General features: G+C 44.0%; 1 long non-coding RNA gene across 1 annotated transcript; it reads right to left on the bottom strand.

Annotated features, from left to right (window-relative positions):
* LOC127657566 (uncharacterized) lies at positions 1 to 775 on the bottom strand. Its single transcript, XR_007972302.1, has 3 exons — positions 559 to 775; positions 193 to 270; positions 1 to 42 (listed from the first exon to the last, which is right to left on the bottom strand). It is a non-coding gene; the product is annotated as an uncharacterized LOC127657566 (long non-coding RNA).
* Between the last annotated feature and the right edge of the window lie 11077 nt (positions 776 to 11852).

Raw genomic sequence — 11852 nt, 5'->3', positions numbered from 1 at the left:
GCCAAATTCCAAGACGTCGCAGCATTAGGGTTTGATCTGCACCTACAGGGGTTCCCAGAATAAAAGAATAAAGTAGTCAGTCCTGGTCCTTCAACTATTAAACTATGACATTTATATCTACGTCTACTACATGCAGAGGTGGCCCCAGTGGGAATTAAACCAACAACCACAGGTGTTGTTTGCAAGTTGTACCTGATTGCCCAGTGCGAGCAAATGTCTTCAACATTGTCCCAACTTGCTTCACCTGCTCTTGAAGCGAGCCGCTGTCATCTGGGAAGTAACAATATATTGATTAGCAATACAGTAAATATAATAGTAATATAATATAACCACAATTATCATACCAGTAACTTTCCCTGTAATTTCTATCCACAGTATGTTATGCATGGCATACAAGTTCATAATGAAGAACCCTTATGATAACATCAATTTTTTTCTTTGAAGCAGAATATTTGTTTGTAAAAGGGGAGGAAAAAGAAAATGAAATATTGGTATACAGATTTTGGTTGATATATCATACTGTACAGTGAAATGTGCTATTGTTATATCCCTACTCACCTGAAGGACGGATAGATCAGGCAAATCTCCAGTCAGGCCTTTGTAGAGTGTGCTCCTTTTGAATAAAACTTTCATTAGTGGGAAGTTGCATATCCACAGGTATTTTAATTCAAACATGCAACATATTGTAATAAATCTACAATATTCAGCCTTTACCTTACACCCTCGGTTGTTGCTCTACACTTTTATTATATTAAATACTTATTTATATAGCTTGCTCACTGTATAATCATGATAGCCTAATACTTATAACACAAGATTGCATCTTAAAGGAATGACTGAGTTGAAAACTTGAATAAGAACGCATTTTACATAGAGGTGACCAGCTAGGGAAACTTACCTACCTACAATAACTGTTTTCATTTGATTTGAGTTACATTAAACATGAATAACCTTAGCCGAGTCCCCAGGAACATCGGGCTATTAAAGTAACAAGCCTATAACTGCGGTCTTATTAATTCTAGCTTCACCATACACTCAAACTGTGAGGTTTATCTGCTTTTCTCATGGACCTGTAACACAATGTCCTGACCGTGACTTCACCGGTGTCCTGATCTTTATTAGAAACTGAGAGGAGACCAAGTTAATATAATTGATATCACAATTATCACAAAAATTAACAAACAGTCTGCTTTAAAACTAAGAAAAAACAAGCTTCTATAGTAACGTTACATTAAAAATGAACACGTGGCGAACTAGCTTAGCCGCTATCTGCCGGCACACCACATTAGATTAAAATACTTACCCTTGTAGTTGTGCAGATAACTCGATATGTAGAGTTTAAAGCCCTTGTCCCTCTTGCTTGTCGGAGCAAGGGACCAGGCATCAACAATGCGATGAACATCGCTGACGCGTATTTTCGGAAGATTCTGGAGACATCGAGTAAAAAGACATTTTGGGTGACCCGCAAGTAAACCGGAAACAGATATGGCGACAGCGGAACTTCACAGTTCAGTCTTTGTCATGTGTTTTAGCAATACATTTTTAACATTTAGAATGCGTTTAGATTTTTTTTATTGCCTTTACAGGGAGTTTAACACTTTCTTAAACATTTGTACAGGTCATAATTGCAAAACCTGTAAAAGGTAAAATAACAAAAAAAATCGAGGTTGGAAAAAATGTAGACATAAACGAAATTTCTGCAAGGATAATTTTGCTTTTTCATTGAGTTTATCTTTCACGTCAAAACAGGGATTTTCATGTTTATGATAGATATCACCATGGTTGCAAATTAATAAAAAATAATTAAAGTATACCCGATATTTTGGCCATGTTGCAGATGTCTTTCACTGTTCACTGATACAGGCATTGGTGAAAAGTCTAACTTCATCAGTTTATTCTGCTAAATTGTTCATACCCTGTATTAAATATCTATTTTAAAACCTAATCAGAATCATAAAGATATTTATTGCCAAGTAGCCTAAGTTTTACAAAAAGGAATTATTTTTGGTTTATTGGTGCATGTCTCAATGTGCATCAATCAAAGAAATGTAAACAATTTTCACCTGTGCATAAATAATTCAATATATTTTACATATATTACTGTATAATCGCTTCAGAGTTTCAAAGTAATTTAAATGTCATTTCCTGAACCTTACCTTATCATGGAATCAAGAGTCAAGAATCTGTTATAAACCCTAATGGCTTTGGAGCAAAAAATAATAATAGCCAACATGGCTGGTCGATTTTGAGAGTCTAAGCTGTCCTTGTATTTCAAAGTGGCTTGCCGCCGGCCGGCCACGGTCGATTGCCGCCGGCCGGCCGCGGTCGATTGCAGCGAGGCAACTGCCAGAGAAAATGAAGCGGGCGGCCCGCCGTCTGATCGCCGGTGGCATCTCGCAAGAAATGGGAGTGACGAATTCGGCGGCAAACGTTTCATCCCCGCCAGTGGGACGCACCTATAGCCGACAGCTTGGGGACGGCGGCAAAAAGAAGCCGTGCGGACATTTTTTGCTATCTGGGGTGTTGCCTCAACCCCATCAATTTCATGACATTTTTCATCACCTTCCCAGTAAAATGTGTACCCTGATCTGAATCAATTTGTAAGGGCAAACCCCATCTTGGGAAAACTGCATTCAACATAATCTTGGCGGTTGCATCTGCGGTGCAGTTTCTCAGTGGAAATGCCTCAACCCATCTGGAAAACAGATCAACAATCATTAGAATGTATGTAAAACCTCCACTAGGGGGCAGTGGACCTATGAAATCAATTTGGAGGTGTGTCCACGGCCCTTGAGGTCGAGGGGCATGTCCTAAGGGAATTTTCAGCTTAGAAGAAGAATTAACCTTAAGGCATACTAGACATCTCTTACAAAAATCATTGCAAGAAGCCCTCAGTCGGGGCCACCATCAGGTTTTGGAAATCATTGCATGTAGTTTTACAGGACCTGCATGTGCCAAACCATGATACAAAGACATTAGTTCAGTTCTAGCAGAAACAGGACAAACAAAACGCTCATTAAATTTCCACAGTCCTTCTGCATTTTTCTGAGCTCCTAATTTTGTCCATTGTTCTATCTCTTCAGGGTCATCCTCATCATAGAGTTTAAAAAGGTCTCTGGGGTCTCACTCTCCTGAGGAGCAAGACCCATAACACTCACGCAAGTCTCAGTCCGTGTTGCAGCCTCTCTGGCAGCTGTGTCAGCAGCTCGGTTTCCTGTGGCCTCAGGAGAATTGTCCGTTGCATGTCCAGTGACTTTGATAACTGCTCCTGTTGCAGGAAGATCACAGGCATTCATAAGTTCTTTTACCTGCTGTTGATGAGAGATCGGCAGACCGGCAGTGGTTAGAAATCCTCTGCGTCTTCACACAGGGCCGAAGTCATGAACAGCACCATATTCATAACGGCTGTCAGTGTAAACATTGACTCATTTCCCCTGGCCATACTGCAATGCTCGTGTCAATGCAACCAGCTCGGCCACTTGAGCCCCTCCTCCTGAAAGAGAACCACAGTCAACAGTTTCACCATGTTCATTTACAACAGCCCAGCCAGTGAAGCGTTTTCCCTGTTCATGAAAGCTGGAACCATCCACAAACAACTTCATGGCATCAGAAAGTGGTTCAGATTGAAGAGGGCTCTGGCTGTCCGTCTCAATCAGTCGGGCACAGTTGTGTGCAGTTCCTTCTTCTGGAAGTAAGGAGGCAGGGTTGATAGCAGTTTCAATGTCAATATTTATATCCACATTTTTACTCAAGAGAGTGGCCTTTATCTGAATGCATTTTACACAGACTGTATATCTGCCATCCCCAGATTCTTTTGCCTAGCAACGGCCTCTAGCCTGTCCCATAGAATTTTGTTTGGGTTATACAACTTAAAAGGTTCCAACCCTGCAAGCAAACTGTTTTTCTCAGCCGCTGTGAGTCTGACCCATTGACCATCCTCCCAGCCAGCACCCATCTCAGTATTCAGTCCTCCCCAAGCCTGATGTCGGATTGGGGCGGCGAATGCCATCTCAATGGGTTTAGACATTTCTCTGGGGGACAAGTTAAGATTTCCGACCCCCGGTTTTTGCTTAATCTGCTTTGCTTGCACGGCAGGAATCTCCGAAATGTCATAAGGTGGGGGGCGCGAAACAGCCACATTCAACAATCCGCGCGCCTCAGCATATGGCCCATCGTTCTGATTATCAGTCTGATCAGCAGCGCTGAAAGCAGCAGATGCCTGAGCAGTCTGAGAAGAGAAGGTGGGCGCCAATGGAGCACGGGGAACTGTCTCATTTTTCACAGCATTTTCTGCCTTCTCACAAACAGCCTCGAAACCCTTACTCAAACTACACAGATCACAGCCGACTTCCTGCCCAATAATTTTTGCCACTCTATCACGCTGGGCAATCAAACTAGACTATCCGTCCATCATATTTGGAATTGCCTCTTCATGGCTTAAAAGGTATACCACCCAGTTTACAAATCCATGAATAGGCAAACACGGATAGATATTTGGCCCTATCAGCGTCTTTTTTGTTCTGCAGCCAGTCAAACTGCTGCATGACGTTCCAATCAGAATCAAACCCCTGACTGACCATTTTCTTAATGAGCTGTGCACATTTTATGATTTGAGCTCGTCAGAGCAGAGCTGTTTACAGCGTGTGCCCTCCTCGTTTTGGTCAGAACTACTCAAAAAATTCCCTTTATCAGTCATTTTTCTTGGTCACAGTTGAAAATCACTACTGAAAAGATTTTAGCAGCAAATATGCGGATAAATTAACTATAGCAGCAACAATACTGGATTTCTACACAATACACCACAAAGTATTCTTCACAAACATCCTGGTCACATATACTGATCCATACCAATTCGGGTCATAATTTATTTATTTACTTGGGACCGCTCCTGATGCATCCCTGGCAAAACAATCCCTATTGTATTTTATTTTATTTTATACCTAATATCTGAATCCCTAACTGCCTGATTTACTAAGCTTGGGGTACCCCTATCTGAGGTGGAAGAGATTGAGCAGGTTTACGGTGCCACTGGACCTCCCGTCCAGGGACGCACTCTGCCGGGGTGGTGCTACACCAATGCCCACCTGGGCCCCCCACAGAGCACGCTTCACTTGCGCTGTTTGCTGTTTTAACCCTTAACAGCTCTCTCAGCGACTTCTTATACTTTCAATAGTATAATTAAATTACTCTTCACTCGCCTCGTCGGAGTGAAGCTCTCCCGCTCCCCTTCAAAATCTCTTCCAGTCAGACAGCCCTAACAATTAATAAAAGCTTCCTACCTTGTTTGCTGATTTGCCAGAGATGTCACCACGGAGTGATTGCCCGCCAAATCCTCCACCAAACTGTTAGAGGTATAACAGTTTGACCCGGACCAGATATGGAGAAAGAAGACCAGGAGTCGAGAAGTTCAATTAAAGAATAAAACATTTACTGAAGTATAGTCTGTAGTGAAATTGGTAGAGCCAGCGGTAAAGTCTCACGAGGAGATCGAAAGCCAACTCGTACCTTACACAAAATCTTACATCAATTATACCATTTGCAAGGACGTACATTCCATTATTTTACTCCTGATTGGCTAAAAGACCATAAAGTCACAACATATAGACAGCTATGTGGCCTATCAACATTAATCAGCGCACTTGTCATCCGAGCCCGAGATTTACATCTGAAGTGACCTCGCAGATGGTCGCGGGACATCTTCGAGTCGGCCTGGTGTGCATCCCTGGGTTCAAAACCTGGGTAGAAAGTCAAACGCACACACAAAACACTGACGAACGACAGTTCTTCTCTGGGCACAAGAGAGCCAGAGCACAACGTTATCAGGCCATTTAAACCAAAACAGAGAGATAAAATATTCACTCCTCGGGCAAAGGAGAGGGGTAGAAATAACATACATTTCTTCCCTAAAGAAATAATAAGAGAAAATCACACTTCTACTATTCAGGTATTATTACATAGGACTTTAAACCATATAATTAGTCATGGAAAGGTAACAATCAAACACAGAATACATCTGGAACCTATGTGTAACGCATTCTCCAGCCCCACGGAAACACCAGCATCACAGATAAGCTTATCCCCAAAAGACCTTCAGCCTACGTGCAGGACAGAGAGAAAGACTCTGGAATGTTCCTAAAAGAGACTAGTTAGCATTCAACACACATATGATTCAAAGTATATTTCAGTTATGCATAAGAAAATAGAATTGATTATGTGATCATGTATATAGTTAATTCATCACTTTATTAAAGAAGTTAAGCAACAGAATACAGATAGATATTGATATAAAAGGATATATATATATATATATATATATATATATATATATATATATATATATATATATATATGATATATCTGAAGAGACAAGGGATTTTGACCCTCACCCTTCACATCGCAAGAACTTTTCCACATAGGTCCTAACAGGCCATGTGATGTATTTGCCAATCTTTGCCTCCCCTGCCGGGTAGGTGTGGCCTCCGCAGGGTCTTCTCCCCCTGAAAGAAGGGCTAAGACCTCCTTCCCTCAATGCGTGTAAGGGCCCCGGCCGTAGTTGCTCTATGCGAGAAACATAGAGAGAAAAGAGGCCCAGCCAGGCTGGCCCATTCCCAGGTTGGCGGCCATCACCTTGTTCCCCCTTCCAGGGTAACCAGAAGGATTCTGATGGCTTGAATGGGGCATTGGGGAAGGGTACATGCAGTCTGATACAGCTGGTCGCCTTTGCACGTAAGAATACCTGCTCGCTCCTGTATCAGCAGTTAACGTACACGGCTCAGCGCATGGCACTTTTATAAGTGGACCCCTAGTGTCGCTTCTCTGACACAACGTGGAGAGAGCGACAGAAGGGGAACGTCTAGGTTACGTATGTATCCTCCATTCCCCGATGGAGGGAATGAGACGTTGTGTCTTCCCTGCCACATCGCTGAGCCGAGCCACTGTTGTGGCCGTACCATTTCCAGCTCCTCAGAAAAATCCTGAATGAACTCCCGTATTTGCCCTGCTTAAATACCCGTATGTCCAGGGGCGGGATATGCAAATACTAGCTGCCAACTTCTCATTGGCCTTTTTTCATAGATCAGAGGTGTATATCGGCGCTCAAGAGAGACCCCTAGTGTCGCTTCTCTGGGAACGATTCTACATTCTACAAAGATTTCAAACAAACTTCTTTCACGTTGTCATTATGGGGTATTGTTTGTAGAATTTTGAGGAAAATAATGAATTTAATCCATTTTGGAATAAGGCTATAACATAAAATGTGGAAAAAGTGAAGCGCTGTGAATACAATCCAGATGCACTGTAGACTAGTCATATTAAGAGTTACCAGATTTTGCACCAGAGACAGTTGCTCTAAGAAATCACTTGTTTACAAAAGATATGATGTCTGTTGTCCCACTAAAGGTCTAATGTGGGCATCAATGAAGTTGTAAAGAGACTCAGTCAGTGATCCAATTCCAGACACCATTGGTTGACTAGGAACATTAGTGAGGTATTTATGTACTTGAGGCAGAATGTAGATAACTGTTGTTGTAGGGAATTCACAAGTCAAGACATTTATGGACAGGCATGAACATGGTTTAGGTCATATTTATCCAATCAAGTCAAGTTATTTTAATTTGTATAGCGCCTATCACAACACAAATCGTTTCAAAGCAGCTTTACAGAAGATCATGCGTTAACAGAGTGTGGCGCTACGGAGTGGGGAAGGGATATGGTTCATTAATGATAAATGGGTTACAGCTACCAGGGTTAAGAGCCAAAGTCTCCCAGCTTGTCAGGAGGCAGGGACCCAACCCAAGTACCCCAGTAGTCAATATAGACAACCCCTGCTAAACACCGATTACACCACCTTGGGAGTTTCACCCAAGGAAATAACAACCCTAAAGGGCACACAGTTCTGTTCCCACAGATACAGAGCGGAGACGTGAATATACAAAAATACTTTATTTTAAGATTTAATAATATCTAAAAAACATACCAACCCCACACAAGTCATGGGCATAGAACCGGGTCTGGTAACTTATTCAAAGAAATAACACATTCAAAAAACAAGTTCACATAGGAGCACACAGTCGATGGCAGGGAGAGAAATAACAACCTGATCAATTATCACTTCACTATAAATTCCACACGTACACTCGTGCACTTCACCACGCACATATGCAGGTAACACACTAAAATAGAGTCACAACACTCAGTGAACTAGGGTACCCGTTATCCCAGAGCAGTTAGTGCCCTCTCCCGCCACAGCACCGGCCCCTAATAGAAGAAAAACTAGTGCCTCAGATTGACAAAGAAGCATACAAAAGAAAAAGGGACAATTTCACAATTACCACCAAATTAAATTATACAAAAGCATATCAACTAAACCAAAAAAGGAAAAAAACAAGAAACAAAAATAAATAAATCACTTTTAACTACAACATATAATCCACACAAAATAAAATCACTTTTATGTAAATCACCTTACACATTCACTCACTTTACATACACAAAACAAATTTACATACAATGGGATTGTTCCATACATGCACACACAGGCACGCACACACAGATGCGCACGCGCACGCACTTCGCTGTTAACAGATCCCACACACACACACACATTAGACAGAAATACGAAGACAGAATCAAAGTTCCTCAAGGAATCAGCGCAAAAAATGACACAAAACAAACTCCAGTTGAGTCACAGCCAGTTGAAACAAGACGATGTGGTGCCGATGCATGGTGGAAACGCAATTCCACAATCTCCCGAGGCGGAGCTCAATTGGGGTGCGATCAGTCCAGCGGATGGAAGCAACAGGGCAAGGCAAAAACCCTGTGTCAATAAGAATAAAGCAGAAGGGGAAGCCGGGCCGCAGTCCCAATTGTCTATCCACGAGAACACCCGGACATCATATAACCTGCGCCGCTTCAGCTAGAATAAGAGGGAAACTCATAAACAGCAGCTTCTTTACAGAGGTTAGTGCATACAAAACGATTTCTTACCCACCTGATTGTTCGCACATTGGTCATTTCCGCATCAACTACTCAGTTGAGAAACACAGCGCTAGGTGCCCTAAAATAACAATAACACACAAGCGTACAGCCAACGGCTCACCCTTAATTAAGCATGATTAATCCTACATGGTAACGTACCCAAATGCAGCCAAACACTAGACCCGTAATGCTCCGATGTTTACTGCAAGGGAAAATCTGCCAGCATCCGAATGTACATCAGCCGGCCAACAGTCAACACGCTTCCAAAAACCAACCGGAAACCTTATATATACACAACCTCACCTGGTACCAATTAGGTGATTAACATTACACACGTCCCAGGGGCATGGCCAAATCAAACGGACATAACTATTCCGGTTACAATCTACCCCACCATGTTGGATCGACGTCCCGGCGATTGCACAAGACTCAAATCCATGGCCTAAACAGAGCAGTGACTGCATTAACCACCCCACTTGACCCAATCGCTGACCTAGGGAGGTGACTCACATCCTTGGAGGAATACACAGTATCAGTGACCAGCTACATCAGCAAGTGCATTGATGATGTCACTTTCTCCAAGACCATCACCACACGCTCCAACCAGAAGCCGTGGATGACTGCGGAGGTGTGCACGCTGCTGAGGTCCCGAGACTCCGCCTTCAGAGCAGGCGATAAGGCAGCCCTAAGAACAGCTAGGGCCAAACTGTCACGGGCAATCAGAGAGGCAAAGCGCGCACACGCCCAGAGAATCCACAGTCACTTCCAGGACAGCGGTGACACGCGGCGCATGTGGCAGGGCATCCAGGCCATCACCAACTACAGGACAACATCAGTTGCCTGTGACAAAGATGCCTCCCTTCCAGATGCGCTGAACGACTTCTACGCTCGGTTTGAAGTGCAGAATGACGTGATGGCGAGGAAGTCCACCCCTCCTCCCAACGACCAGGTGCTCTGTCTTACCACGGCAGATGTGAGGAAAACTCTACGTAGAGTCAACCCACGGAAGGCTGCTGGACCAGACAACATTCCTGGCAGAGTGCTCAGAGGATGTGCAGACCAGCTAGCAGATGTTCTTACCGACATCTTCAACATCTCTCTGAGCAGCGCCGTTGTTCCAACGTGCTTCAAGGCCACCACCATCATCCCCATGCCAAAGAAGTCTTCAGTGTCCTGCCTCAACGACTACCGTCCCGTCGCGACTTACACCCATCATCATGAAGTGCTTCGAGAGGCTCGTCATGAGGCAGATTAAGACCCAGCTGCCCCCTCACTAGACCCACTGCAGTTTGCGTATCGTTCAAACCGTTCAACGGACGATGCCATCACCACAACCCTCCATCTGGCCCTCACCCACCTAGACAATAAGGACTCATACGTTCGAATGCTGTTCATAGATTTCAGCTCAGCATTCAACACAATCATTCCCCAGCACCTTATTGGAAAGCTGAACCTGCTGGGCCTGGACACCTCCCTCTGCAACTGGATCCTGGACTTCCTGACTGGGAGACCTCAGTCAGTCCGGATCGGGAACAGCATCTCCACCACCACCACACTGAGCACTGGGGCCCCCAGGGCTGTGTGCTCAGTCCACTGCTGTTCACTCTGCTGACTCACGACTGTGCAGCAATGCACAGCTCGAATCACATCATCAAGTTCGCTGATGACACGACCGTGGTGGGTCTCATCAGCAAGAACAACGAGTCAGCATACAGAGAGGAGGTGCAGCGGCTGACGAACTGGTGTAGAGCCAACAACCTGTCCCTGAATGTCGACAAAACAAAAGAGATGGTTGTTGACTTTAGGAGAGCACAAGGTGAACACACTCCGCTGAACATCGACGGCTCCTCTGTGGAGATCGTCAAGAGCACCAAATTTCTTGGTGTTCACCTGGCGGAGAACCTCACCTGGTCCCTCAACACCAGCTCTATCACCAAGAAAGCCCAGCAGCGTCTCTACTTTCTTCGAAGGCTGAGGAAAGCACATCTCCCAACCCCCATCCTCACTACATTCTATAGAGGGACTATTGAGAGCATCCTGAGCAGCTGCATCACTGCCTGGTTTGGGACTTGCACCGTTTCGGACCGCAAAGCCCTGCAGAGGATAGTGAGGACAGCTGAGAAGATCATTGGGGTCTCTCTTCCCTCCATCAAAGACATTTTCAAAAAACACTGTATCCATAAAGCAACCAGCATTGTGGACGACCCCACACACCCCTCACACAAACTCTTTACCCTCCTCCCGTCTGGCAAGAGGTACCGAAGCATTCGGGCCCTCACGGCCAGACTGTGTAACAGCTTCTTCCCCAAGCCATCAGGCTTCTCAATACTCAGAGACTGGTTTGACACACACGTGTCCTGAGTTGCACTTTAATAACTGTCACTTTATAACTGTCTGCTACCTCAATAACTGCTATGTGCATAGAACACTATCTCATAGTATGTTATGTTTACATCTTTAGAAACTGTCATCTTTTTGCACTACTGAGTACTGGTCGGCGCTGCACTGTCTATTGTCCTGTTCATTGTCAGTAATTTGTTGTACTGTCCTGTACTTTTTGCACATGTTTGCACGTGCACTTTATATAGATATATATAGGTTTTTTTATATAGGTATTTTATTTCGTTGTGTAGTCTCATGTGGTCCTATGTTGGTCCTTTGTTGTTTTTATGTAGCACCATGGTCCTGGAGGAACGTTGTCTCGTTTTGCTGTGTACTGTACTAACTGTATATGGTTGAAACGACAATAAAAACCACTTGACTTGACTTGACTATTAGAATGCTGGCCCGCTGTAGCTCTGCTGGTCCTTCTCACTGCATTCGTACCTTCACAAGATGAATCACCTAGTGTGGGACTAACCACTCTCTCTCTCAAA

This window comes from Xyrauchen texanus, chromosome 17, assembly GCF_025860055.1.
Source record: "Xyrauchen texanus isolate HMW12.3.18 chromosome 17, RBS_HiC_50CHRs, whole genome shotgun sequence".
Lineage (NCBI taxonomy): Eukaryota > Metazoa > Chordata > Actinopteri > Cypriniformes > Catostomidae > Xyrauchen > Xyrauchen texanus.
Note: the sequence above shows the minus strand (reverse complement) of the source record. Positions and strands in the feature narration are given on the sequence as shown.